Raw genomic sequence first — 25,141 nt, 5'->3', positions numbered from 1 at the left:
CTACTGAAGTACATTTTGGTTGCTTCCAAGTTTGAGCAATTGTGAATAAAGGTGCTATAAACATCCATGTGCAGGTTTTTGTGTAAACATAATTTTTCAAGCCATTTGGGTAAATATCAAGGAGTGTGATTGCATGATCGTATGGTAAGAATATGTTTATTTTTGTAAGAAACTGCCAAACTGTCTTCCAGAGCAGCTGTACCATTTTTGTACTGTCACCAGAAATAAATGAGGATTCCTGTTGCTCTACACCCTCACTGGCATTTGGTGTTGTCAGCCTTTGGGATTTTCACCATTCTAATAGATGTATAGTGGTATCTCATTATGGTTTTATTTTATTTTATTTTTTAAAAGATTTTATTTATTTATTTGAGAGAGAGAGAGAGAGACACGGCATGAGTCGGGAGGGGCAGAGAGAGAGAGAGAGAGAGAGAACCTTAAGAAGACTCCACACTGAATGTGGAGCCTGACTTGGGGCTCGATCCCAGGACCCTGAGATCATGACCTGAGCTGAAACCAAGAGTTGGATGTTTAACTGACTGTACCACCCAGGCGCCCCTCATTATGGTTTAATTTGCTATCCTCTAATGACATATGATGAGCATCTTTTCATATACTTATTGTGTGTATATCTTCTTTGGTGAAGTGCCTGTTCAGGCCTTTTGCCCATTTTTTAAATCAGGTTGTTTATTTTCTTATTGTTGAGTTTGAAGAGTACTTGGTATATTTTTAGCGGTGCCTGGCTGGCCCAGTCAGTGGAGCATGCAATTCTTGATCTTGGGGTTGTGAGTTCAAGTCCCATTTTGGGTGTAGAGATTGCTTAAAAATAAAGTCTTTAAAAAAATAGTACTTCATATATTTTGGATAACAGTCCTTTATTAGATGTGTCTTTCATAAATATTTTCTCCCAGCATGCGGCTTTTCATCTCTGTCACTGGAGACACTAGAGTTTTTTGCACTAGATTGAAGGTAGCAACGGTCTTATACCTACCCCTCCAGTGGGCCACAGTCAGTCGCTTCCAACAGCAAAGGACAATTCTCTGGGGAAATTCTTCTAAATGGGTCTCTATATCTGACATCTAAAAGGACTGATGGCATAAAGTGATGGGTGACATAATCTGGAAGAAAACATTTGAACTCCATGTGAATGGATGGTGAAGGTTAGAACTTCCTAAATACTCCATTTATTTAAATAAAACCATGAATACTTACACTGCTTAATGGTTGAATCTTCAGGTAATCCAGAAAGATTTGATAGCCAAGTTCTTTCCATCATACTTTCTGTTGTGTCATCCATTTATTCATATACAAATATTAATTGAGCCCTTATTATTTTCCAGGCACTGTTATTTTTCAAGCCATATGTTTGAGTTTCAGTAATCAGCAAACCTAGACTAGACACATTAGATGCTCTCAAAGATCCTGTAGTTGGGAGGGGGAGATAAACTGTCAGATAATAACCCTACTGAGTGGTTAATTATATGCTGAAATAAGAGCTCAAAGAAGAAATAATCCGTTTGAGGTTAAGTTCTAGAAGATGAAGTTAAGAGATGCTGTCTCTCAGGAATGGACGCTTACATTGATATGAAGGGTAAATAGGAGTGTTTAAGTGAGGAGATCATGTGATCACATTTGGATTTTGGATTGTAAGAACATTGCTCTGTGGTGTAGAGACAGGTGGGGAAGAGCAGAGAAACAGAGGTAATGTGCCATAACATCTAGGTATCAGATGACTGTAGTTGGTCTACAATGGTAGCTTTGACCATAAAAAAGAGAGAGAGAATCATTCAAGATTTATAAAAGAGATAAAAACTATAGAGCTTGGTGATGAATTAGCTATTGAGATGAGAGGTAGGTAAGCATTCAGAATAATTCTCAGGTTTATGGCTTACTTGAAAGGAAGAATGGTGACACCTTTCCTTGAGATAGAAAACTCAGAGGGAAGACTTGCTTTAAGAGGCAGGCCTGGGGGATTAGCCTGGGTCATGCATTTAGCATGAGTCATGTTGACTTTGAGGAGCCTCTGAGTAAGATAATTGAGCTAGACCTTGGAGATCTTCGAGAAAGATTAAATTTTGTGACCCATCTACGTATACATATTATTTGAAACCAGGGGCATGGATGGAAATGCATAGGGAGATAATAGCAAGGACTATGTTTTCAGAAATGTCAATGGTTAATGGTCTCCTAATGACAAGGATCCTGAGAATGAGATAGAAATGGAGGGATAAGAGAGTAAGGAGGAAACCCAGGAAAGCCTGATATTGTGGAATTCAAAGCAACCGAGGTATCAAAAAGAATGGAGTGTTTGAATCCCGTGCTGATGGAAAGTCAAATAAATGGGCCCTGAAGTATGTTCAGTGTATGTAGAGACATGGAGGTTGATGAAGTGATGGTGAGAGAAGACAGACTGAATTAGACTGAAGAGTAGAGTGAGCAAATAGAAAGGAATAGTGAAAATTCTTTTGAAAAGCTTTAGTGTACTGGAGTTTTAGGTACCTTTTGAATTAATAGCAAATAATTCCGACCACCAGCCTAATGCAGGGTCTCAGTTAAGTGTTATGAACGGCTTAAAGTATGAGGTGGTACCTTTGTGCTAAAAAAAAAAAAAATGAAATTTTGTTTTGAACATAAGACATGCACCCTTTATGAGAATATAGTAAGAATTCATGAAGAGATGAAAGGAAATATTTACTGAGCCTTTACGTTTCAGACATATTTTATTTAGTACAAATAACCCTCTGGATTAGGTAATCAGCACATTTGTGTTATAAAAGGGATACATATTTGATGTGAATAATTTTAGAAAACCTAGGTAAGGAAATGAAAAAAAAATACTACCTCCTATACAGATATAAACATATTTTGATGTATTTCCTTTTGTTAATGTTCTCAGAGAATTTAAGTAGTTTTCACAGTGCCACTCAACTGTAAGTTGAGAAATCAGAATTTGAGCATTATTCTGTTTGATTTTAAAATTCCTATTTTCTCCTCCAACTCTACTGCCCGACGGAAGCATTCATAAATATAAGAATGCCTGCTCTACAAATTGCATAAATTAGACATTCCTAAGAGAGAGGAGAATTTTGGATGCTGAGTGTCAAATATATTTCACACAGCAACTAGAGTTTGAGCTAGGTCTTAAAAGACAAATAGGATTTAGATTGGGGTCAGCAAACTTCAGCCCTCAGGCCAAATGCAGCCCACCACCTATTTCTGTATGGTCCATGAGCTAATAATGGTTTTTACAATCTTAAGTGTAACTGTAAACGAGACTCTTAACCCTTCAGCAAGTATAGTTGTGCTTCTTGGTCCACAAAACCTAAAATATTTACAATCTGGCTTTGTACAGAGAAAGCTTGCTGATCTCTGATTTAGAGAAATACGTGGGGAGTGGGGCCCCAGATGAGGCCAATGACATTAGCCTAAGTCTAAAGGAAAAAAAGACAAGGAACATTGCAGGGAAAGGGAGTGAACTAAATGGGAAACCACGTGAGGGACCTGTCTACTCTGGTCAGGTTCTGGAATGCCTTCATTACCAGGCAAAGAATTTGGGTCAAGACATTGCTACAAAATGTTTGCATAATTATCTCCCTAGCTAGATTTTGAGGTTCTCCTGGGCAACAATCCTATTTTTCTTATCTGTGCACCCTCACATAGTCTCACACCCGTGGCTGGTCACAGACTACTAGCTTAACAAATGCTAGCTGATAAATAGCCTCATGCATGTAAGCAGCTAGTTAGAACCAAGCTTTTAATCATTACCAGAGCAGTTTTGCTTCCCTTTCCATGGTAGGATCTATTGTTATCAATAATCACACACTGGCAGTCATGGCTTTCCCTCAATACAGCACTCTGAGGTACAACGAAATGCATCCTTCATTTGCGGCAAATGGTGGGAGTGGGGGAAAGCAGAAATCCCCGGCAGTCTCTTGTGCCTGATGCACACCTCACTGTAACACTGACAAGACAAAAGGTTGGGCAATTTGCATGTGCAAGTGTGATCTCCTAGCTGGATTATGCTATTTTAAACAAGATGGCCATGCCCACGTCGGAAAGAAGCATGTTCAGCTGCAATAAATTCCGTTTGGAACCCAGAGTTGAGCCCGGAGACCCAGAGCGGCATAATCAAGGCCACGATTGAGGAGATGTCGGCAACTCTGAGACACAGCGTGTGACGCATCCAGTCACTGAGGGCCTGAGTGTTTGTCATAATGTCACAGCACCTGCTGCAGACTGATACCTGGGATGCAGGAGTGAGCTGGAGTGAGGGATGCGCCTGACAAGGCCATCCCCACCCCCAGCGCCCCATGAGTGCTGGGAGGAAGGCAGCAGGCATCTGCCATTGGGAAAGACAAAATGGAGCCACACAGGGGAAAGCAGCATGAGGTGGGGGAAAGTGGCACATTCCCGATGCAAGGAGAGGAAGAACAGGTGCACCGAGGAAGATTGTCGCTGCTCCTGGGCTCTGGCATCCTGCCTCGCTGCAGAGCTGCACGCACTACCCTCTTGGCAGCCACACAACCACCACCGTGAAGCATTCTGTCCTCTCGCAGCTCTGCTCTCTGAAGGACTAGAGGGCCTCCAGGAGGCGAGATAAACCCACATGCGGCATTGTTTTCCAGGAGAGGGGAGGGCATTTTACCTCCACACAAAGTGGTTTTTAAGATCCTTGCCCTAACCTCCAATCCCGCAGTTAAGGATTGACTTGCCAGCTAAATCCAGATTGCTCTTCCTCTTGGCATTTGCAAGGCATGGTTTGTTCTATGTTCTCTCTCCTCTGCCAAATTTGCCTCCTCTGAGGCTCTCTGGGATGGTATTTGTAACTCACAGTTCAGTCCGAAGAAGGAGAAAAGAGGAAGACAATTCTCCAAAGCAATCATGTTTTAAAAAATATTATTATGTAAATCAAAGTAATATGTCTCTAAATTCATGAGGCGTATTGGAGGGTTAGTCAGCCTGGATGACTGCATGGAAATTGTCAGAGGTATTTCCTTTCTGAAGACTGTGGTTCTTGACCTTTACTTCTGCCCCTGCTCTTCTGCTGGTTCACTTCCTGCTACCCAGGAGGGGGCTTAACAGAATCACAGAGGGAGAGCTCCCACTAACAATATGTACCTTCTGGTATGTACCTTCTTGTGATGGCATGCCCCTTTCAACTCCTCCCAGGCCCAGGAGGAATCCCCAAGTGGACTCCAAACCAGTACCAGATCAGCAATGAAGGAAATTGAAGCCACCAAAACAAAGTACCATGGCAAGAGTTTCACAGTCATTTCTCAGATCTGGGACTCCAGAAACTAAACACGGGGAAAGTCAAGACAGCTTGTTTCCATCCTCACCGCTGTTTGAAATTTTGCAAGTATGCAAAGACTTCTCGCTTCATTCAAAGAGCAGTGAGGCCATGGGTCTTCAAAGGTGTCTGTTTCCTGCCTGGACCCTCCCACGTGCCTGTGCTGGAGGGGGCCAGCCGCGGAACCTGCAAGGGACCGTAAGCATCTGTGGAGGCCCGTGTTGTAGGAAACCAGGCTGTCAGCTGAGCCAGCCATTCATTGTCCAAACCGGTTTGTTTTCCTTCCAGTACGCTTCTTTTATTAAGGTGTAATTTACATACACAGATGTTTAAGTATATGTATCAAAGAATTTTGACAAGTATGTGCACCCATGGTACCCACTGCCCATCAAGGTTCAGAACAAGGTGCAGATACATTCGTCACTTCAACAAATTCCCTTGTGGCCTTTTGCTTTAATCTCCCACCATCATAGGAAACCACAGATCTACTTTCCCACTGTTAGATTAGTTTGCACTTTTTAGAGTGTCACATAAATGAAATGATACAGGATTCAGTCTTTTTTGTCTGGCTTTGTTTGCTCAGAGCAATGTTTTCGTTGTTCATCTAAGTAGTAGTACGTTGTCGGTAGTATTAGTAGGGTGTTCCTTTGCTGAGCAGCAACCCATTGCGGGACTACACCACAATTTGTTTATATATTAATCGGTTGATAGACATTTGTGGCTCTTATAAATAAAACTGCAATGAATATTCTTACACATTTCTTTGGATAGCTATAGTCTATCATTTCTCTTGGGTAAGTACCTAGACATGAAATTTCTGAGTTGTAGGATAGGTAAATGAATTTAACATTGTTGGGAACTATCAAACAATTTTGCAAAGGAGTGGTACCATTTTTCACTCTCTAGAGAGGCATTCGAGAGTTCCAGTTTCTCCATATGCTTCCAATCCTTCTTATTACTATCTTGATTACTCTAGCTATTGTCGCAGGTGAGACGTACGTAGTATTTCATTGTGGCTAAGCTTTTTAAAAGCAGTCGTTTTCCTGGGAACCGAGTGCTGAATTCTAAAGAAGCCTTAGTTGGGTGGTGAGAGGCAGGAATTGAAACAGGAGCAAGGTTTCTATTTAGAGTCAGGCTGCATATTTCCATTTTTAAAAGAAAACCTCCAAGCAGCAGTTTGAGTTCAAAATTCCTCCCCACAAGTCTAGTTTCCTTACCAGCTGTTTATAAATATTTACCTTCGCATTTTTAATGGAGACAATGTATACAGCACAAATACCAGGCACTTTAAATTATAAATATTCATCACAGAGATTGCCAGTTGTTTTTATGTAGGACACAGAGAACTCTGCCTGGTTCCACGTACAGGTCTATGGAAAATGTTTTTGGATATGTAAATGGTTAAGAACAGATACCCTGGAGAGTAATGATCGTGGTTTGAGTTCTTTCTCTGCTAGGGGTGTGACTTAAGGTAAGTTATTTTGCTTCTCTAATGGGGCATAATATCCACCTTTGCATACTGCTGGGACAATACATCTACCTCCCGGAGTTGTTTTGAGTATTAAATGACATGGTGCTTCTGAAACATTAAGGCCATTTTCTGGCACATGGAAATGTATAATAAATTCAAAACACTTAAAAAAAAAAAAAAGCAAATTTCCAGGAAAGATTTCCCCTCTCTCCTCCTCTTTTTCTCCATTCAACACAACCGCAAGGCTGGTTTGGTATCTTTAGGGCCACGCAAAATTAATATGCTGGGTCTAAGGGTCAATAGGCAGCTAGTACATGACATCATTTTGGGCTTCTAAAGAAACTCTCTCTGAAGGAATAAATCTCTGGAGAACAGGACCCGGAGAGATTTGTGAAGCCCTTGGCATTTCACGCAAAGTAGTGTAATGCTCTGAAATTGTATTGAAAAGTGCATAAAGACATTTTTTCCTGGTATCCATAACTTGCAACAGAATCTCAACAAGACTGGGATTCCAGAACCCTTTGGGGTCCCTGGAAATGGCCATAGCAGGGTATGGAACAGGCTTTGGGAAAAGAGAAGGTTAGGACTGAGTTTCAGCTTTGCCACTTACCAACTAATTGTCCCTGAACAAGTTACTCAATTACTCTAAATTTCAGTTTCTACATCGTTAAAATGAAAATAACAATAGTTCGTACCTTACAGGGTTACTGAGATGAATAAAAGAATGATGTGATTGGCACCCAGGAACTGGCACCCAGTAAGTGCCAAAGAAATGCTAGTCTCCTTCCCCTTCACTGATGTAGCTTCTTAATGATAGAAGTCCTCCCCATGCCCCTTTTCTTCCATTCAGTGCTAGGTAGGCTTAGTCTCTTATTAAGTTGCAAATGACTTTGGGAATGGTAATATATCAAGCTCAAGCTTCTTTAATCATTCTCACCTTAGTATGAATGCATCATCTTGTTTCTTTAAAACAAAATTCTTTTATCAGGTACCAACAGACCACAGAAGAGAAAAATATAGGAAGGTGAGATTACTACACATTTTCCTTTAACTCACAACAGGGTTAAATTAATGGATAAAGTCCAGGACCCTTCTTTTGCATTTCTGTGTCCCTGCATATCTCAAATCTCCACCCATGACTATAGCAGCTCAAAGAATTTTTATCTTTAGATATCAGAATTCCCTCATCTTTTAAGGTAGGGGTCAGCAAATTGTGGTCCAAGGGCCAAATCCAGCCTATGGCCAATTTGTAAGTAAAGTTTTATTGGAACACAGACACATCCATTGGTTTATATATTGTCCATATCTGCTTTTGCATCACAGTGCTGAGTTAAGTAGTTGACAGAGACCACATGGCTTGCAAAGCCTAAAATTCCTACCATGTGGTCCTTTACAGAAAATCTTTGACTCCTGATTTAAATCCATAGCTAGTCTCTCCCTGATACTTCGGGAAGATGAGAGAAGCAGAAGGAATCAAATGGTTTGAGACATGGGGTGAGGCAAGGGGGAGGTTGTGATCCCCTACTTGAACTGATCTGGGTCCAAAGTCAATTATTTCATCATGATTGACCAGCTGGGTGCCCTTCTGCTTATTTAGGACTTTAAAATCTTACCCAAATCCCTGCCCTTTATAAAAATCAAGAAGAGAAGCTAGTTGGATCCAAAAGAACCCCCCAAACAGTGGGTTTCAGGGAATTTATTTCTTCTCATATTTTTTTAATATTTATATTTTATATAAATCTCCTAAGAGTTTGAGAACTATGAATCAGGGACTGAACATAAGAAAAAAGAGAAACATGCCAGCATAGATGATGTGGAAGGAACGAAGTGGAATTTAAAGAGTGAAAAATCTTGAGGAATTAAATATGTAGTAGTTTGAGCTGAACGTCTCGTATATGATTGTTATACAATGATAATTAAAATCAACTGCCAAAAAGAAAACAAGGTGTGTGTGTTTTTTTTTTTTAATGGAAATAAAGTATTGAGAAAGGAGGATAAATGAGTTTAAACTTTAGTAAACATTATGTCAAAGAAATGTTTAGGTCTCTTAATCAAAAGGATATTTCTTTTTTTCTCCAACACAGAGACTTTTTGATTCAAATCCTTTGGGGGCTCTGTCTTCAGAACTGCCCAGAGAAGAAGCAACCAACATATTACTGCTGAATGTGGAAAAAGAAGGGAGTTAGGAAAAATAAGCATCATGAGGAGGGAAGGAGGCAAAACAGAGCTGTGTACAACTAAGTCTATAATCACAATACAGCTGGCCCGAGGGATGGAACAGTAGATAGATGATGCGACTCAAAAGAGCCTCCTTCTAGAACCACAAGGAGGATGATACTTACTAAAAGGATGGATAGATGTCAGGAAAGTCCGGGGTTTCCAAGGTGACTTTTCCTTAGGACTTTCTCTGGAAGCTCTGAAGTTATCTCTAGGCAGTGGCTGAGAAGTCGCTATTACTTTATTTCCTTACTCCAGGGTAGATGGCTGGAGGATGCAAGTAGAAGTTGCTTCTCCCCATGAGACAGGAGTAGGGGAAGATGCAGAGTTAATTTTGCTAAGGTAAAGCCAGGTTTGTCTTCCTGCTTTAGATTCCGTGAACAAAACCAACTGCATGTAGAGAGAAAGAGAAGAACCTGCTCAAGAGGAAAATGCAAAGACCTTTGGGACTGGGTTTATTTTTGTCTTAGGTTCCCTTGGGTCTGGAACTAGATGTGGGGATTCTTGTCCAGGTGATTTACTGAGGGGGGAAGCTCTCAAAGGAGATGTGGGCAGGGGAAATGACCTACCTACCTGCAGGTGAAATGACTTAAGTTGTCCAAGGTCAATTAAAGTAGAGGACTGCCCTGAGCCATTAATAGCCAGTACACGCAGCAGCTGAGGAATGGGTAAAACAGCCCAATAAAGAAGTTTTGGGTAGGGCACCAATAACACCTACCATATATGCTAAGGTTTGACCACTTAGAAGGATGGGTAAGTCATCCAGTGTTGGGTACAATGTCACCCAGTATTGGGGTCAGTAGGGTTGGGATGAGATTGGAAAGTGGTTGACTGGTGGCATGGGGTGGAGTCAAGGGACATACTCTTCCATCTAACCCAGGCATCTCCCTTTCTCACCTCTCTATGTACATGGAACACATACTGACATTTATTTGAAGTTCACTTTTTTTTTCAAACAACATAATTGAATATGCATCGAAAAAGCAGTGTTAAATACTTTGTCTCTATAGATGTAAATGTTTTCTCTTTTTCTAAAACACAGAACACTAGGTGCCTTCACGCGATTCCTTTAGTTGAAAGAACAGTTAACCCCATTCCTATTTGCTTCTACGCCTTTTTATAAAAGGTCTTTGTTCTATTTTATACTTAATTATAGAGTAGTATGATGGAAAATTCTATTCAAAATAAAAACTAATGGCAGCTACATTCGTATATTCCATCAATGCTAAGATGCATGTTTTCCACATTCTAATATTGCCCAAATCATGATGGATCTTGCTTTTGACAATCCCTGTGGGTCAGGTGAAAGTTGGTACCTAGCAGCATTGCCTATACCTGGGAAAACTTGGCCATCATTTCGCTTACTTAATGTATCATATTGGTACTGTATTCTATTCAATTGTCTTCAATGACTTGACCTTGAAATATTTGAAGGCAGAAATGCATAATGGAGCTTTGGGGTATAAATTCGATATTAATGAGGCAAATACTTGATGGGAGTGGAATGGACAAAATTCCATGTTTTCTGGCAAAGTCAAGCCAGCTGCTTTATGGGTATTAAAAAGGGAAGATACAAGTAAAGTAGCAAAATTTTGTTACTGAGACACCAGTAAAACCTATCTCATGCCAACCAATGCAACTGAAGTCATGAGAAATGTTCGTATCCCTTGGAATACATGAAAACAAACCAAAACCAAAACCACAAACCAAAGCTCCAAGAAGTCGATGTGCATGGTTCACGTTTTGCACAGGGCTATCGTGAAGGCATTATGTCATACTTTGATTGGCAGAGTGTTTTCTTCTTTTTATTGGTGCACGTGCTTTTTACAATTAATCGAGCCTAATGTTTCATGAGACATGGTGCTAGGCAATGGCACAATTATTCTTAGAAGAAATTATTTTAAAAAATAACCTGACAGGTGATAGAATCTAGATAAAGATACCATAAGGAACATACCTAAGGTAAACCAAGGCTGGTTTATTTAGGTTGCTGCAGCAAAGGAGAATAGAATTTAAAGAAAGCCTAGGAGCATTATAGTAAGGGGGGTTGGGAGGGAGGGCTTCTGAGAGGATTTGGGCTTTGGATGAATATCTAAGGAGAAATTAAGGAAGCAGGAGATGCTACTAGATTAGATGCTGTCAAGAAATTAGGGTAAATTTTGTCTAGAAGGTAGGAAGGCCAACGTGAGGCTAGGGTTGTCATTGGTAAAGAAACGGAGTCACTCATGTTAGAAGAGGAGATGTTTAGTCATTGTTGTGCCTACAGACTGGCCTCATCTCTGTCCTGTTGCAGACAAGATCACGATGTGGCTTAGATGGGCATTACTTCTTTTTTTGTTTAAGATTTTATTTATTTATGTGACAAGAGAGACAGCCAGCGAGAGAGGGAACACAGCAGGGGGAGTGGGAGAGGAAGAAGCAGTCTCCTAGCAGAGGAGCCCGATATGGGACTCGATCCGGAAAGCCGGGATCACGCCCTGAGCCGAAGGCAGACGCTTTAACGACTGCGCCATCCAGGCGCCCCCAGATGGGCATTACTTCTATTCAGCGGGTATCATCGTGTCCTAGGTGCCAGTGGGGCCACTATAGCAACACATGTAAAAAATTCACTGGACTTGGAGTGAAAAGCTTGCCTTAATGACCTTGCATCTTTCGGGTGTGGGAATTTATTTAATTTGTATAAACTTTCTGAACTTACAGTTTCCTAAGTTATAAAATAGGTCTACTTTTTTTGTGGAGAGTGTTAGAAAGTGGTCCAGTTTCATTCTTTTACACGTAGTTTTCCCAGCACCATTTAATGAAGAGACCGTCCCATTGTATATTCTTGCCTCCTTTGTCATAGATTAATTGACCATATAATTGTGGGTTTATTTCTGGGCTCTCTATTCTGTTCCACTGATCTATTGTTCCAGTACCACACTCTTTTGGTCACTACAGCTTTGTAGTATATCTTGAGATATGGAATTATAATACTTCCAGCTTTGTTTTTCTTTCTCAAGAGTTTTTCAGCTACTTTGGGTCTTTTGTGATTCCATAGAAACTTTAGTATTATCTGTTCTGGTTTTGTGAGAGATGCGGTTGGCATTTTTATAGGGATTGCACTGACTCTGCAGATTGCTTTGCATAATGTGGACATTTTAACAATATTAATTCTTACACTCCTTGCATGGAATATCTTTCCATTTGTTTCTGTCATTTTCAATTTCTTTCATCAGTGTTTTGTAGTTTTCAGAGTACAGGTCTTTCAACTCTTTGGTTAAGTTTATTCCTAGGTACTGTATTCTTTTTGGTACAATTGTAGATGGGATTTTTTTTTTTTTTTTTTAATTTGACAGAGAGAGACAGCAGGAGAGAGAGAACACAAGCAGGCCGAGTGGGAGAGGGAGAAGCAGGCTCCCAGCGGAGAAGCCTGATGCGAGGCTCGATCCTAGAACGCCGGGATCATGCCCTGAGCTGAAGGCAGACGCTTAATGACTGAGCCACCCAGGTGCCCCGGGATTGTTTTCTTAATTTCTCTTCCTGCTACTTCGTTATTAGTATATAGAAATGCTACCAATTTCTGGTATTAATTTTGTATCCTGCCGCCCTACTGAATGCATTTGTTACTTCTAGTAGTTTTTTGGGGAAAGGGAATGGGAGATATAGGCTTCCTGTTATGAAATGAATAAGTTACAGGGATAAAAGACACAGCATAAGGAATATAGTCAATGGTATTGTAACAGCATTGAATGGTGACAGATGGTGGCTGCATTTGTAGTGAGCACAGCATAATATTTAAACTTGCTGAATCTCTATATTGTACACCTGAAACTAATGGAACATTGCGTGTCAATGACACTCATATTAAAAAAGTAGTTAAAAAATTAAAATAAGGATAAATAAGTCCTCGGGATGTAATGTACAGCACAGTGACTATAGTCAATAATACCATATCATATATTTAAAAGCAGCTCAGAGACTAGATCTTAAAAATTCTCATCACAAGAAAAGAATTTGTAACCATATGATGACAGATGCTCACTAGGCTTATTGTGGTGATTATTTTGCAATGTATAGAAATACTGAATCATGTTATATACCTGAAACTAATATAATGTTCTATGTCAATTATATCTCAATTTAAAAATCTATCAAAAATAAGTAAGTAAATGAATAAATAAAATAGTTCCACTAATATGTACTTGAGAAGTACGTACCTAAAAGACAGTAGTAAGAAAAAAAAAAAAAGTTGATTCCTTTAGGCTGTTTTGGACAGAAGACCTAAGCTGTTGGAGGACCCTGGGCTTGGAGTGGAAGTGGAGAGGTTTGGGAGGATACACAATTTGGGCTTCTAGGCGATCTTGCTGTAGTGGAGCAAATTCAGAAGTAGAATGGCCAGCCGCAAGGCTTACACACAGCTGGAGAGCCAAGAGCCTGCCTAATGCATCTGAGTTCGGGTTCTCCCAGAAGCGGACGTTGAGCCAAAAATTCCTGGGAAAGTGATTTATCAAGGAAGGGCTCCCTGGAGAGGCCAGTAAGCATGAAAGCAGGAAAGGGAAAGGGAGGGAGCCGGCACGGATTTGATCCCAAGTGAAACCCCAGCTGCAGCTGAAGCCTTCGAAGGACTCTGGAGCATGAGTGACACCTCAGAGCTCGTCCAGCCTCAAGGCAAAGGAGCTGGCCTTTTGTTCTTCTGTACCCGTTGGTCATTAGATGGGCTCCTCTGTGGGGCAGGGTCTGGGCAGCGACAGTGTCCACAGTGGCAGGAGGCAGCTATCAGTAGCAAGGTATGCAAAAGCTGGGGAATGGGTGCACGGTGCTCCATGTGTCCACCTGTGCTGAGGAGACGACTTTAAAGGGGCTCCTTAGTACTGTTGTGACATCTTACTCTTACCATGTTCACCCAGAGAAGCAACTCTTCTATCATCTGTCACTTCCTGGAGCATAGCACTAATAGAAAGGCTAGCATTTCAAATGAAGTATGTCAGAGAAAATATTTAAAAGCTGTCGTTCTGTCTGGCGTGTCACTAGAGTGTGACATGACTATGGGAGTCCTGTTAGGAGTAATGAGGCAAGGTGAGCCCAGCAGATTGATTCTGCAGAGCATAGCTCAAAGACTGAACTAATATTATTACTGACCATAAATGTTGTTAGGGAGCTGTGGAGAGGATGTTAATGCCACTAAGCATTACAATCAAATCTCAATAATGACCAGTGAAGCAGGCTAATAAATTGTAGATTATGTGTGCCCTGCATATTCATTCCTTCAGAAACCTCAACTTCCTAGCTGCAAGAATTTCAAAGGCTCCTGCTACAAATACTGGGCAAAGCCACACGGGGGGCTTTGGGGCTTCCTAAGCACATTCTGGAAAAATAAAAAAAGTATAAAAAAATAAAAAAATAAAAAGTCCTTGTCATCAAGCAAGAGGATGCAGTGTGTGTGCACTTGTTAAAAATAAATCTGCTCTCACCAAAAACCCATCCAGGAAAATCTAAGGAAAACCCTCCAGGAGAAATATTGTCATTGCACCAATGATTTTCATGTTCTGAGAATCTCCTGAGAGCCATAGTTTCTTGAGAATTGGGGCATGATTTTTGAAGCTTTTATGTTTCTTTTGTAAAGCCCATTTTGATGGACCTGTCTCCTTAACTCAGGGTTTAAGAGATGGAGGATGACAGTATACCCTATAAGCAGTGTTATTTCTTATTGACCTTGCTTTACCCAAGAAGCTGCTGCCCCCTAGCGTCAGATAAAGGAATGTACACATACTCCTACTCTCCATCTCCAACCAATCTACTCCTACGTAAAGTAAATGGAAATTAATAACCCAGCAGGCTTTTCTTTAGCCAATGATAGAGCCTCCACATAATAATGCTTTTGCACTTCATCTCCCTGTTCCCAGTCACCTTTTTATAGGTGAGAAAACTCAAATTCAGAAAGAGGTCCTGAGTGCCATTAGCTACTGCAAGTGGCAGCGTTGCTAGAAGAGTTGTAACTTACAGTGACAAGAGCCTAGAGTTTAAGCCGGAAGCTACTGCTTCTAGCTTTGGCTCCTCCAGCCATCAGGATATGGATTTTGAACAGAGTAGGCCTGGAGATCTCTTTTGTTCCACAGTAGCAGTTTTATATGGGGTCTAGCACAAGAGAAGAGAACCTCGTATCTAGAGACTGAGTATGGTGAAAATCCTCGCAGAACTTCTGGATTTTCTCCAACGTGGAAGCCAACCTTCTCAGGTTCATGCTTGGTCCTCTCCGGCCCCAGAAGTACCCCAGCATTCTGAATTCATGTTGCAGGACATGAGTTACATGCTCTAGGTTAGGGATTCTCAACCCTACATTTTCTTCTAAGAGGTCTAGGAGGATAGAGTTCTGTGGTTCATTAGGCAATTACTGGTGGGGAGGAGGACCTTATACGACTATTCCAGGAGTCATGGGGGTGTTTATGTTAAATAATAAAGAAAAAAAAAGGGAAAAAGCACTTTAAATTAATCTGATACATGTCTCCACTGTTTCCTGCTTCTTCCCCTTCGAAATTATTAGTTTCACATGGAAGCATACTCTTAAACATTAGGATGAGTAATTGATGTCTTAGCATTTTCGAATTTGTGAGGATCTCTTCTACCACTACTAAGTATTAGATGAACATCTTCATGGAAATTAAATATTTCCTTTCATCTTACCTGACTGCCTGTCTTCCTTCCTTTCTTCCTTTTCATCGAAGAGAATACACAGTCCTTGGGTGATGTTAAAACTTCTCCTTGATATTCTGTAAGTTAAATACAATGATATAAAGTTAACTATTATTACTACATCTTATGTTATATGGTAAGGGAATGAGAGAGAAGAAAACAAAAATATTCGCTATGCATACACCCAAGCATAGACATAACAGAATGAGGAAGACATATTACAACACTGAAGTATTAATTTCTGCAATTGGCCACATGGTTTTAGCTACATAGCTAATATTTATAACTGCCTTCTTCTGCTACCCATTCTTTTATTTTATTTTTTTAAAGGATTTTATTTATTTGTCAAAGAGAGAGAGCACAGGAGAGCACAAGCAGGGGAAGCAGCAGACAGAGGGAGAAGCAGACTTCTGTTGAACAAGGAGCCCGATGTGGGACTCAATCCCAGAACCCTGAGATCATGACCTGAGCTGAAGGCATACGCCTAACTGACTGAGCCACCCAGGCGCCCCTCCACTACTGATTCTATAATCCCTTTGCTCTCAGCATGTACCTCAGCTAGTCATGGTTCTTTGCCTGGTGGGGTGAACCTTTATTCCTGATGGGTCTGGGCCATTAGCAGTCCTGCCTTATATGGATTGTTGTAATTTTCCAATTGACTTTCATCACAGGGCATGGTAGCATTAAGAGACTTCCCAAGGGATCTCCTGTTTTCTACACATGTTCTTTTTTTACTTGTAGTTACAGTCCATGATCAATTAGCCAACACCATAGGTATCTGACAATCAGATTACTCTGATTACTGCTTTGATTTTCACTCTCCATCATCCATGGTAACCACACCCACCTTGTCTTTAGTGGGTTATCCATGGTAACCACACCCACTTGGACTCTCCCACTCTGGGATCTAATTATCCCCACAGAATTTAGGGATCAGAGGTCAGTAGCAGGTAGCAGCTCCCACTATAATTTCCGACCTACAGAGAAGAGCAACCACAGAGCTCTTCAGAGATGCTGGGGTTCCCCTCACGAATTTGTTTCTCGAAGTCTTGGTGAAAGGACTCTCCCAGAGTGGGTGAGCAGGTCTTAAATGATAAATCCATTTTACATTTTAATCTCCCGAAGACTTTGGACACCTTCCTCTGTGGTATAAAAAGGCAGTACTCCACTTTATTTGGCGTAGATTACCGTTTGGCCTATGTTTCAGCAAGCTGACCAACCGGTAGGCTTTTCTAACCCCTTGAGCTGCAACATGAAACACAGAATCTTGGCTTAGTGGACCCATATCAGTAAATCTGGTCAAATCCAATTTTATATTCCTTTTTTTTTTTTTTAGATTTTTTATTTATTCCTTTGACAGAGAGAGAGAGAGAGCACAATCAGGGGGAGTGGCAGGCAGAGAGAGAAGCAGGCTCCTCAATGAGCAGGAAGCACGATGTGGGGCTCGATCCCAGGACCCTGGGATCATGACCCGAGCCAAAGGCAGAGGCTTAGCTGACTGAGCCACCCAGGCGCCCCTATATTCTTTACATCATTATCCTGCACCCTTAATATCTATTCCCAAATTTCTATCTGTATAAATTGGAAAAACCATCCTGTTGTTTCAGTGCGGAGTATACTTTATCACAGATCATACTTTGCATCTCATCCGCTGAGGCCTTTTGGGAATTCAGTGTGGTTATAGGTCTATAAGCAAAAAGGAATGGGGGGAGTAGCTCCTGAGGGTAATCAAGTGTCTTTCAAGGCAACTACCTCAGGAGAGGCCATTATGGCTTCTTCGGAGAAAGCAAATTTAACCTCCTCAGACAGAAATAGAATGGCTTATACTGAGAAAGAAGATTCAGCAGAATTTAGGGGTTCAATGCACCCAGCTTCACTGTGATCTTCCCATCCAATTTTCAGGATCCCTTTCCATCTGAATTAATAACCTCACCTTAACAGAGGATATCCAGAAAGTTGAGAATTCAGTTTGCGTTGTAATTCAGCCACTCTTAGGATGAGGATCTAGGAGTGGGTTTTAGAAGTCTCAGCCTTGCACCTACAGGAGATAAAGGTTCCTTTCAGGGCAGACATAGAAACTTTCAAATCATTTATGCAGAGCTTGAGCACTTCCTTACTTTCTGCAACGCAAGTAGAAGCAATCAACCTATCCCATCATATTCTTTAGTTCAACTAAAATGTTATACAGCATCAAATACACGGTTATGTAGAACCTTACCTTACCTTTTATAGGTGTTTGGTAAAGAATATCCGATGGTGATATTTTGTCTAGCTAAATTACCACATATGGATTATCAGTACCCCTTTACCACTGGAAATATTCGTTGGTGCCTTGGAATCTAATCGAACTAGAGAACTCATTCCAGAAAACTCAGGATCAATTCAGAAAACTCATTCTTAAGATTCTGTTCCTCTCAAAACACTTCTAGTATAAAAATCTGTATCAGTAAGAGTTCCACAAGAGAAATGGAACTGGTAGGATAAACACACACACACACACATACACACACACACACACACACACACAAGTTCATACATATATACACATACACACACAGAAACACACGTACTTAGAGATCGAGAGATTCATTGTAAGGAATTGGCTTTTGCAGTTATGAGGGCTGACTAGACAACTCTGGAATCTATAGAAAGGGCCATCAGGAAGAGAAGCCAGCATTCTTGGGCACAATCTAAAACTACAAAGCATAGGCAGAATTTCTTCTTCATCAGGAAAACGTCAATTCTCCTTTTAAAGTCCTTCAACTGATTGTGAGAGAGACTTGCCCAGATTTCTGAGGATAATCTGTACTTAAAGTCTACCAGTTGTAGATGTTAGTAACATCTCTAATATACCTTCGTGGCAATATCTTTAGTGTTTGAATGAATGGGGAGTATAGGCTAGCCAACTGACACATTAAAGCCCATCCATGCTTTGCTTCAAGTTTTTGTTATCCCTATTTCCAGTGTACTTGCTGTAAAAAATACATATTCAGAAGAATTTTTTTGGTTAAGTGCATAGTTACTGTTATTAACGTACTCAGATCAGCCGTGGGTACCATATTGTGTGTATCTCATTTCACAGGCATCAAAGTCCACATGGAATCTGGCTCACCTGAGCATTTGGCATGTCCTAGAAGGGGAGGATGTTTCACAAAGTCAGCCAGAAGAGAACGGGAAGTGACCAAATCTTGGATGTGAGCAGAGTGAGCAGCTCTGCAGGTATGTATTTTAAAATACCACCTATTGGAGGGTTCCCTGTCTTACTACTCAGCTGTCATCTCTTTATCCAACCCCTACAAAACCTGAGAACTAGTCCTGTGTTCAAAGTCCCCATGGGGTAGATCCACTTCTATCTCTTCCTCTTCCCATTGTGACAACTGCCTTCCTCCCTGCTCTTCACTCCTCAGAGGCAACAGAGCCTGAGGAATGCTGTATTCTCCTTAGTTTTCTCAAGTTTCCATAGCTGGCACACCAGAGGGAATAGAAAATACTGGAAGAAGTCAATAAGCCACATTAATTCAGTCTCAGCAGTTGTTTCTAGAGTGGTCTATGTTTAATTCCATGCACATATGAGTGACTTAAGCCAGGCTTTGAAGCATACACCTCATTAAGGAAATATATAAAAAAAAATCTCAAAATAGTAATTTTTGAGCTTTTACTTTTTGTCATTTCCTTTTCATCATGACCTTTCCCCTTCTCATCCACATTGCCTTGAGGATAAGTAGATCATTAGGGAGAAAATACAAAGAGGAAACAGTCAATGTTCAGCTTTCTGACTTCCAAAACAGCCTTTTGAGAATCAAAAGAGATGGCTTGAGAGAGACAGAGCAATGTTTAGGCCATAATCATAGAATTAGAAAGAGAATAGAGAATCTTTGGGTCAGGATGGCATCTTTGCTCCGATCACACAGCAAAGGGGAAAAAATATATACATAAAAAGACATGGCCTGACTCAATAAAAGGCAAGCATTTCCATAGTCAAGAACCAGAACAGAAAAACAAAATGGTGAGCAGAACAGAAGGTAAGGCCTCATTGCATTTTGAATGCGAAGTAGGTAGAAGTTAGAAGGGCTTTTGGTGGGGCGCCTGGGTGGCACAGCGGTTAAGCGTCTGCCTTCGGCTCAGGGCGTGATCCCGGCGTTCTGGGATCGAGCCCCACATCAGGCTCCTCCGCTAGGAGCCTGCTCCTTCCTCTCCCACTCCCCCTGCTTGTGTTCCCTCTCTCGCTGGCTGTCTCTATCTCTGTCAAATAAATAAATAAAATCTTAAAAAAAAAAAGGGCTTTTGGTTACTTTCAAGTCAAGAGGACTAAAAGTGTTCCGCAGGAGATGACACCCCCACTTATGATAGGAAAGTGTAATTCTTCTGCCAACCTCTTCTTAGGGATAGAGTTGCTAGTAAGCTGGAGCCTAAGAAAGGTGGAGACATGGACACATCTGCATGCTCAGAAGCTGTGGCAACTGGGCCACTTCTCTGAGCCCGGATCTGCCCCGTTCCCAACATGACTGGTGGTGATGGAACCTAGCTTCAGATTCGGACCCTAGAGGGCCAGGTGAAGCAACTGTGAAACCAAAACAAACAGATCAGCAAAACAATGTATTGCAAAGCAAATAAAAAAGGGAAAATACAACATTTCACCAAACCAGCAGAAGGCAGAGAAAGAATAACAGCAAGAAAGAAAAAGCATGGTTATCTCAAACCAAAAATAAGGTAGTACAAATATACCCTACTAGGCTTACAGAAAATGTAAATTGATTAAACTTTCCTACTAAAAGTCACAGTTTGTAAAATTGAATTTGAAATAGGCTGCTAAGTAAGACAAAAAAAAAAATACACCTTAAACAACACCACGTGGAAGGATTCTAAACAAAGCCATGAAAAAACAAAATAAATGCTAAGTAAAACAAGCAGTGTGAGAAGAAGTAATGTCTGGCAAAATATAATTTAAGACAACATTACTAAGATACCATATAATCATGCAAAAAGAACAAGCCAATGGGAAGTTATGGTGCTCATGAGTTTGTAGGCACTCAACAATACAACCTTCAAGCTATTAACAGTAAAACTTGCAGAATCACAATGATAAATTAACAAACAAAGAAACACTGGAGACTTTAATAAAACTATCAAAAATGGATGAATTAAGCAGACAAAATAAGAATGCATATAAATGACTTACAAAACAAAATATATAACATCAAATATATGTAATTGTTTACTCACTGATTGATAGTGTGACTTCTGACGTGTGTTTTCCTTGTTCTGTTTTTCTTGGTTTCACATTCTACACATATTTATGGATTAAAAAAACAAACGTACTGAAATATTAAACATTTTAATGGGAATTGTAGATGCTGAATTTATGTTCATGATATGCTGGAATTGTTTTTTGTTTTTAGATTTTATTTATTTTTTTATTTATTTGACACAGAGAGAGAGAGTACAAGCAGTGGGAGCAGAAGAGGGAGAGGGAGAAGTAGGCTCCCTGCTGAGCGGGGATCCCAATGTGAGGCTTGATCCCAGGACCCTGGGATCATGAACTGAGCCAAAGGCAGATGCTTAACAGACTGAGCCCCCCAGGTGCCTTGGAATTGTTCTGAAGAAACAAAAGGAAAAGCCAAGCTAGAGGAACATTGGATGGGTCAGGAGGTGTGGTGTAAGAGTACTGACCCTAGGGAACCACAAGGAACACTTGGAATCAGCACTAGGTGAGAGCCATGCCTTGCTAATGTTAAGCACTGAGAGCTAAACCAAGCCACCATTTTGTGCTAAGGCTGTATGTTTCCAAGGTAGAAGAGCCATAGTAGTTTCTCCTCTCTCACTGTGGATATTGGAACTTCCATCAACAATTATCAGCAGAACACCTACGGATCTCCTAGTCGTGGAACGCCACTTGTGCCTTGGAACTTAGCCTAATGTTATTTGAACTGCCTGGTGTGGACTATCAATCCCCTAGTGTCAATATCCTGTGACATAAGCACAGACATGCTCTCCCGTCACCTCAACAAATTATGGAGCCCTTAGTGTCCAGAGGAACCGCAGTGGTTTAAAAAGCAAAGCCCAGAAATGGTCACTTAGGTGGTGAAAGCTCCCCTGTTACAAAGGGAGCTGGAGAGAGTTTACTACTTCAGGATGCTATTGTTTGCTGAAAATAGTTTTCCTTCTAAGGCTGAAGCTAAATGGAATAGACATAATATGAAGAACATTTTTTTTTTTTTCAGAGAAAAAATAGCTTTCATTGTCAACTCTTTGGAAAGAACACCCTACTTAGAGATATGTTGTGAACTAAAACCATCTCTTTGGGACACACCTAATTTCTACTTATTTAATAAAAATCTAAAAGGGGAACATTTTCATTGGGGATCAGAGAAAGATATTCTTGTTTCATATTTTTCCATTCTCTCCTTATGTTTTTACAAACTCCTTCATCCATCTCTCCCTCCACTCTGCAGAGCCATCTGTAACTACTGAAAACTCATACTGAGACTTGAATGAGGCCTTCTCTTCACTCATTCACTTCTGATTCATTCATTGTGAAAGAGATCTCTTGGGACTCCTCAGATACTGTGCCCAGCAGTCTACCTATTAGGGACTGAATGTTTGTGTCCCCTCAAAAGTCATGTTAAAGCTCTACCCCACGATATGATGGTATTAGGAGGTGGGGCCTTGGGAAGTAGGATTAGACCAGGACATGAAGGTAGAGCCCTTTTGAATAGGATTAGCTCCTTTGTAAGAGTCACCAGAAAGCTTGCTTCCACTGCTCTCTGCTCTCCATCATGTAAGGATACAAGAAGTCTACAATCCGCAGCCTGGAAGAGGGTTCTCACTGGAACCCGACCCCACTGGCATCTTGGTCTCAGACTTTCAGCCTTCAGAACGGTGAGAAAGGAACTGATGTTGTTTATAAGCCACCTCATTTCCGGGTATTTTGTTGTAGCAGCCTGAGTTGACTAACACTCTACTGTCTTTCCTTTTGCCTCAGCTGCCTACTCCCCACCAATTCATTAAAGTGTGCAACTCTCTTCTCTTCCTTCTCTTCCCTTCCCACCGGATTTATTGGGTATGCTCAACGAGACACTGCTGTTTACTGTATAGGCAGTGGTCAACAAAATAGAAATTGTGCCTGTATTTATGAATCTTTTAATTTGATATGGAAGACTGATATTTAATAAACAGAAATATATAATTCTGAAATATGTTATGAAAGAAAATGATTTTTTTCTGTGAAAAAGACAGTACCTTCACAACATGCTTTACTTTGAAGGTCCAGGAAAGGAACTATATCATTGAGCTGATTCTAAAGGATGATTAGCAAAAAAAAAAAAAAAAAAAAGAAAAGAAAAAAAAAAGAAAAAAAGAAAAGAAAAGAAAAGGGAAGGGAAGGAGTTGTCAGGTAAGGAGAGGACTAGGGCCTTTGCAGGCTAAGGAAATAAGTTCTCTCAGTTGACAGAACACTTTTTTCCAGTAGGAAGGGAGGAGACTATCTATTTTTTTTAAATAATTTTTTATTATGTTATGTTAGTCACCATACAGTACATCCTTAGTTTTTGATGTAGTGTTCCATGATTCATTATTTGCATATAACACCCAGTGCTCCATGCAATACGTGCCCTCCTTAATACCCATCACCGGCCTATCCCAGTCCCCCACCCCCTCCCCTCTGAAGCCCTCAGTTTGTTTCCCAGACTATGGACTCTGGGAGGAGACTATCTTTGTTTGATTTATACACATGATAGAAAACTTTGTTTATGCCAATGTTTATTTTAAATTATGAGAATCTCAAATTTTCTACTCAAAACATTTAGCTGTTTCTCAGAGTGGTCTGGCATCTAAATTTCATAAAACAAATCAAAGGTCAGCCTAGTTTTCTTCTTTAAATATCCTCACCCTCCACCCTTGTATTATTTCTATTGAGTGCTTAGATAGTCATAAGTTATTTCTTTATATTTAGGTTTTCATGAGTACGTGTTAGAATCATATTTTTAATTATTTCCCAGGTCAGATCTTTATTCATCACAGAATATTTCCTCATGCTGTTTAATTAACTTGATTTGATATCAACTCTTTGTAGCGTGCTCTTTTTCTTTCTTTTTTAAAGAAAGGTTGATTATTTACATCTTTATTCTTCATTTGCCGTTATAAAATTACATTATATTCTCTTCAATAATTTTTAGCTTGACTTTTTTCCCCTCCAAATTCTGGCAGAAATTCTCAAGAATTTTAAGTTTAAGTTGAATGCAGGTTAAATTTTCCTTTTTATGAAATAGCTATCTTTTTTTTTTCCTCCAAAAATTGCTGACCCTACATGAAGCAATTGATCTAGAAACTCCTTTTCATACTCTGTCCTTTCCCTATCTCTGTCATTGATTAGACAACCAACAGGCATCTGCCCCAAGCTATGCTCAATAGAGTTTCTTCTCTCTTGAGAATTTATAATGGGGATTTACAGTGATACTTGGGTTCTAACAGCCTATAGGTAGTTTCAGACTTGTAGTTCTAGACCTTTCTCAGACCTAACAAGTCACAGAGTCCACAAAAACCCCTGATTCTTACTAATAAATTCCCTTTTTATGTTTATTTTTGTACAATTGTGTTTTTGTTACTTGCAGTCAAAATAGTTTGCCTAAATACAGATATCAGGAGGAATTATTTCGGTCTGCTAAATGGCTGCTCACTCTAACCTACATGTGGAGGATTAGGGAATATGTAAAGAATTTAAAATTGATGAAAGATGTTTTTTTCTGCTTGAACAGCAGAAATTTGAATGCAAGTTGCATATAATGAATACTTACACATTGCAGGTTTGAAAAAGAAAGATAAAGGATTTAAAAGGCATTATGAGACTTTCTGTACAGCCTTTGATGTCCACGCAGCTCGTTAAAGCTCTGTCACGCAGACATAGCAAAAAGGGAGGGGTCTGTTGTTTCCTATAGCGATGGTCATTTCCACTTGGTCGAAAAGACATTATTTTCTTTAATTAAAAGTCCAGGAATAAAATAAATGTTTTTCTAATGTGTGTGGAGACAGAAACCAAAGACTTTTAGATCAAAGCTAGATGAAAGCATACTGATACTACCATAAGGATATATTGTATATTACATTATTATATATCACATTAGTATAATAAAGTGAGATGGAATGGTCAAGGTAAGATCAGGACTTTCTTAGTTCCATAATTTATAGCTGTGAAGTGTATTTACTGAAGTTCAAATGATCACTAAGCTTAGAAAGGAATATGTGAAAAAGACAAATCATTGCTTGTGTGACCAAAAGACCAATCAGACATTTCTTCAGTGAACTGGGGACTTTGAGACTCACCATTAGTCTAATATGGAAGGTAGAGTCTTGGAAGAGAAGTAAAGCACAGCTTTAAAAAGACAAAATCATCCTATTTTGTGTGTTCACATGTTTGTTACAAACCAAGAGAAGAAGCAAAGGACTTTGTGTTTACTTAACAATTTATTAGTATTAAATAATTATAAAACTACTCATTA

General features: G+C 40.1%; 1 long non-coding RNA gene across 1 annotated transcript in view; it reads left to right on the top strand.

Moving 5' to 3' along the window:
• The window catches only part of LOC125283115 (uncharacterized), a 441,679-nt gene that overhangs the window by 161,712 nt on the left and 254,826 nt on the right, over positions 1 to 25,141 (top strand). Inside the window, exon 2 of the long non-coding RNA XR_008959403.1 lies at positions 18,730 to 18,866. This is a non-coding gene — a long non-coding RNA (uncharacterized LOC125283115). The remainder of the gene's footprint in view (positions 1 to 18,729; positions 18,867 to 25,141) is intronic.

Source organism: Ursus arctos, unplaced genomic scaffold (genome assembly GCF_023065955.2).
Source record: "Ursus arctos isolate Adak ecotype North America unplaced genomic scaffold, UrsArc2.0 scaffold_16, whole genome shotgun sequence".
Classification (NCBI taxonomy): domain Eukaryota; kingdom Metazoa; phylum Chordata; class Mammalia; order Carnivora; family Ursidae; genus Ursus; species Ursus arctos.
This window is presented reverse-complemented; position numbering and strand designations above follow the sequence as displayed.